The sequence below is a fragment of the Dromiciops gliroides genome, chromosome 2 (assembly GCF_019393635.1).
Source record: "Dromiciops gliroides isolate mDroGli1 chromosome 2, mDroGli1.pri, whole genome shotgun sequence".
Classification (NCBI taxonomy): Eukaryota; Metazoa; Chordata; class Mammalia; order Microbiotheria; family Microbiotheriidae; genus Dromiciops; species Dromiciops gliroides.
In genome coordinates, this window is record NC_057862.1 from 385,546,286 (window position 1) to 385,552,103 (window position 5,818).

Here is a 5,818-nt window from a genome sequence, read left to right on the forward strand (position 1 = left end):
TCTCGGCACACAAAACCGGGGGATGGGAACCTCCCTTCTGGGTTTCTTTTCTCCCTCTCCCACCTGACTCAACCTCCCATTCGAGTCACAGAGAGGTAGAGAGAGGGCCAGCTTTTGCACGCGACAGCAGAGGGCAGCCTGGGTCTCCCACCCTCGCCGAAAGCTCAGCCAGACATCTGGACCACACTTGGCACACAAAACCTGGAGGTAGGACCCTCCCTTCTGGGTTTCTCTTCTCCCTCTCCCTCTGGACTCAACCTCCCATTTGAGTTACAGAGAGGTAGAGACGGTTGGCTTTTGCAAGCAACAGCAGAGGGAAGCCTGGGACTCCTAGATTGACTCAAAACCTCCAGAACATTTCTGGAAAATTGCCTATTAACCTCTAAAACAAAGTCAAAATCTTTCAATCTAAGGTCTATTGTTACTGAGTTGGCTCCAAGATGTAATTTCAATACATTCTGTTTATTAATGGGTACAATTTCATAGGTGGCTAGGTGGCTAGGTGGCACAGTGGATAGAATACTGGGCCTGTATTCAGAAAGCCTCATCCTTCTGAGTTCAAATCTGGCCTCAGACACTTGCTAGCTGGGTCACCCTGTGCAAGTCACTTAACTCAGTTTCCCTATCTGGAGAAGGAAATGGCAAACCACTCTAGTATTTTTGCCAAGAAAAACTCAAATGGGGTCATGAAGGGTCAGGAATGACTGAACAACAACAACAACTATTTCATAATTTTTTATAGGTCATGGTCAAATAGCCTCAGATAAAGCTTACTCTTTACTATAAATTAACTTGTAAGGTTGACTCCACCCCACCCCACCCCCCTCCCTTGACTGGGTACTTTAGAATTTTATCATAACTCAGTCAGCAGGCCTGATCAGATCCTATGACTCTGCCCAAATGGAAAGTCCTGAAACTTCACAGATAAGGACAACTTAAGAGGTCTTTGCTACTTCTCCCCTCCAAAAAAATCCCCCAGTAAGATTATTATTATTATTATTTTCCATTTTAGAGAAAAATATATGGAATGAAACATTTGACAGTTTTCAAACATTTTGACCACATTTGTAGGTAAATTCATATCCAACAGCATCCAGATTAAGAGAGGTTATTTTTCTAATAACATTTCTGATATGATGGTTCCCCAAATTTCACAATGTAAAATAACATCATTTATTTAAAACGTGAAACAAAATGTATTACCAGTCAGATGACACCAATTCAGTTGAATGCATTTCCAGATTATTTTCCATAGGAAATCATTCCTTTGATTGATTTTGGTATTCTATACTAATTTCATTCAAGCCCAATATAGAGTACTTCCATTTCCAAACATTTATCTAGGGCTTAGCATTGGCAGGCACGGTACGGAGCACCTGACAATTATTCTATCCTTTTATCCTCACAACAAACCAGGCAGATTAGGAAGCTTCAGTAAAGGTCATACAGCTAATACATCTCTGAGATCAGATTTGAATTCAGGTTTTCCTGATCCATGCATTTTCCTGGCATGTTGTGTTAATGCCAAATGGTAAATGTATTTTTTTCATTAAGTTCTGATTTACCATAATTTACCTAATAGGAGAATGCATCTCACTTTAAATGAGACCACATTATGATTTAGTTTCAGGACAAACCAACAAAATCAAATCTAGGTTTATAATCACTAATGGTAACATTCAAATTCACAATTTCCCAAGGATCATTAGCTGCCAGCATCTCAGATTTTAGAGCCCACTGTTTTGTTAGCTGATGTTCCAAAAAAAAAAAAGCAGAAGAACCAAGTTCAAGCCTCTTCTAGTTCAGATGCATACTAGCTATGTGACTGGACTAATAAGACTATAAAATCAGGGTGATATCTCAGTATTATGACAACCTCTCTAGTGTGCTATAGAAACATGCTATAAAAGTGCTATAGAAATAAAAGTGCTATAGAAAAATAAAGGTGCTATAGAAACATGAAAGAGAGATGCCTTCAGCCTTGGGCTTAGTTTCACTGGGCACTTCTAAAAACCGTCTTTCTGCCCACCCATAATCCCACACTTCTCTAGAGGCCTGTGGCCCCTTGTAGAAGGGCAGCTAGGTGGCAGTAGGTACAGCATTGAACTTGGAGCTAGGAAAGCCTGAGTTCAAATCCAGCTCCAAAAACTTATTAGCTATTAGATTCTAGGCAAGTCATTTAACCTCTCTGTACTCAGTTTCCTTATCTGTAAAATGGGGATTAATTAGCACCTATCCCCAGGAATGTTGTGAAGATGAGGTATATTTGGAGAAGTACTTTGTAAACCTTAAAGCACTATATAAGTGTGATGTAGGAGGCAAAAAGGGGTTAACAGAAAAACCCAAGACCCAAGCTCTACTTCAGATATGAGCCCTAAAAGAGATTCAGACCCCAGTTAATGGGGGTTAAATCAGTATCCATAAAGGGAACTTAGGGAAGTAGGCCATGAAGACCTTAGACTATAACAATGATACATTGACAGGCTGTAGAAACTCAAACTAGGAATAAATGATAAATGAAGATGTTTTGAAACTAAGCATGGGAATCAGAAAGAGACATGCACAGAAAAGGCCAAATTTGTCCCCAGATTCACCTTATGTTGGGTAAACCCCCAAAACACACCTCCACAGAAAAAGGTACCCACCTCAGAGGTTGGTTTAGGACCCCAGGAACTACAAATTAGGATAGGCCCTCTCCTGTACCTCCCAAAGGTGGAGATTATTATAATGAGACTGATAATCAATTTATCCATACTATAAATATAACTTTTTATCTTTCCTTATTTGAGATATACCTTTCTATATTTCTTTTGGTTCTCTCCCTGTGATCACCCACAGTATTGCAATAAAACTTGGAAAACCGAGTCACTGAGTCTGGTTTATTGTTATAATAATTATTATTGAAACCAGACAGAATGTTAAAGCTAGAAGAGGTGTTAGAATTTGGAGTGTTAGAGCTGAAAGGTGCCTTTAGAAACCATCAAGAAGTTCAATCCCCTCATTTTACAGATGATGAATCAGACTGGATAAAGAAAATTATTTACCCAAGGTCTTGTAGTTAGTGAATAGTAGAACCATAAATTAAACTCAAGTCTTCATATTCTAAGTTCCCTCTCCACTCTGCCCTTCCTGTGTCCTCTCTGGTACTGTCCAGGGAAGGAAGGGGCTTTAGGTTGGGGGAAGGGTGGTTGGAAAAAGGGGAAGGAAGACCAGGCTGAGGTCAGAGGGTGAGAGAAAGGGAAAAGGAGGAGAGGGAGGATGGTGGAGGCTGACACAGGGTTCCTCCTATCAGGAAGGGGAGTAGGGATCCAGAGGCCACTCAGAGATGGGATGGAGAATTTTAGGAACATCTTAACTGTTTACTCAGATAAAAGGTCCTGACCAGTGGTGAGTGGGGTGGTAGTGGGGAGACATGGTGACTTCCCTCATTAGAAAAAGGGTATGGGGGGGTAGCTAGGTGGCACAGTGGATAAAATACCAGCCTTGGATTCAGGAGGACTTGAGTTCAAATCCAGCCTCAGACACCTGACACTTACTAGCTGTGTGACCCTGGGCAAGTCACTTAGCTCTCATTGCCTCATGAAAGAAAGAAAGAAAGAAAGAAAGAAAGAAAGAAAGAAAGAAAGAAAGAAAGAAAGAAAGAAAGAAAGAAAGGAAGGAAGGAAGGAAGGAAGGAAGGAAGAAGGAAGAAAGAAAAAGAAATGAAAGATAACAATAAAAATGTGTTAAAATTTTTTAAAAAAGAAAAAGGTTATGTTGTGGGATAGGGAACAAGTAGATCCTGTCCTATGGGCAACAGGCATCTGTGCCCCTTGCTATTCAGACCTAGGTATGGATGGTGACAAGGGTCATTTCTCCTATGGAAGGGCAAGGACTGGGACCCACAGTGGGTTCAAACCTCTGGGATTTCAAAGCAGGGGTATCTTTCTTCGATATAAGGGAAAGAAGACCCAGGATCAGGAATTACTGGATCACAGAATCATATGCATTTTTAAAGTTTTGAAGAGATCTTTGAACAGGGGTTCTTACCTTGTTTGTTGTCATAGACTCTGCCTGCTTTGGCAGTCTGTTAAACCTATGGTCACCTTCTCCCAAGTATGCCTTTATATGGATAAAATAAAATGCATAGAATTACAAAGGGAAATAATTCTATTTAAATGCAATTATTAAGATGGCTAAAATAAATAAGCTCAAGCACTTCAGTTTAAGTAAGACCCCCTACCTTAGTGATATTCTAGACCAATCCCCCATTTCCTTATCTAAGGAAACAGAAACACAGAAAAATGAATTGACTTGCTCTAGGTAACATAGGTAGCCAGTTAGGAAGGCAAGATTCCAAGTCATGTCTTCTGACTGTAAATCGCATGCTCTTTCCATTGTACCAAACATAAACTATTGAACTTGGAAGGGACTCTCAAGGAAACTGGGACAGAGAGAGAGGTAGTGATGTACTCCACATCACACAGGTAAGTAAACAGCTGAGCTGAGATCTGGAGCCAGGGCTTTTGAGTGAATCCAGTGATGTTTTCATGATTCTAGACTACTTCCAGTCTGGAATTTGGGCTCTTGTTAATTCCACCTATGCCACCAACTTGATGAATGACCTTCAGCAATTCCCTCTGTGGGCCTTCCCTTTTCCAGTCCTTTCCCCTTTCTGGGCCTCAGGCTCTGCTTTGCAGAGAGGGATTGGGGTTTGTATTAAGAATCTAAAAGGTCACTTACTATTCTAAGATTCTGCAATTTGGGAGACATAGTGCTTGCCAGACCAGGCAGGAAAAAGGAGGAGCCTGGGGTGCTCGGTATTCCAAGGGAGTTGAGAATAGTCTGATAAAGAAGAGTTGTGGTAGAAACAATGGGCTACTGATTCTTGTCCAGCTTCTAGCCCACCACCCAGGCCACAGCCATGTGCTTCTGCTTTCTATTTTAAGACTTCTCAAAGTTCTGAAGAAGGCCTGGAGCAGAGCTCATTCCCTGTCCCTTTGAGCTGCAGGGAATGGGTAGAAACAGGGGTGTCAACCAGAGCTCAGACTAATGGTCTTCTAGTCAGAGGATGTGGGTTCAAATCCTGGGTCTGCTATTTACTACCCATCTGTCCTTGGTCAAATCCCTTAATATCTCTGGGTTTTGGTTTCCTCATCTGTAAAATGGAGAGTGTGGACTAGATAATCTCTATAGTTCCTTCCAACTCTAAATCCTAAATCACCAGATAGGGGCTAGAATCCTTCCAGAGCAGCCTCTTAATGCAGCAGAAGGGAAGATGGTGAGGTCATCCACTCAAACAATAAGCCCATGTTTATTAAGCACCTCCTAGGTCTAGGCCAGTGGTATCCAACTCAAATAGAAACAGATCCCTGTGGGTCAAATGTTGACTTAGAAAACCACAACTTAACATTATCAATGTTGTATTATTAGAGGAAGCTAGGTTGCTCAGTGGATAGCGTGCTTGGTCTTGAGTCAGGAAGGTCTGAGTTCAAATCCAGCCTCAGATAGATACTAGCTATGTTATCCTGGGAAAGTCACTTAACCTCTATTACCTTAATCCACTGGAGAAGAAAACCATCTAGTATCTTTGCCAAGAAAATCCCATGTAGAGTGTGGTCCTCTGGGTCATGACAAGTCAGATATGACTGAACAACAGTAAAAATGTTCTGTTGTATTTTAAGTTTGTTAAATATTTCCCAATTACATTTTAATCTGGTTCAGACACATGGGAGTTTATCACCTTTGGTCTAGACACTGTCTTTGGTTCTGGGAATACAAAGACAAAAGAGGAACAGTTCCTGCCCTCATGAATTTTACTTCCTATAGGAGGGACAAC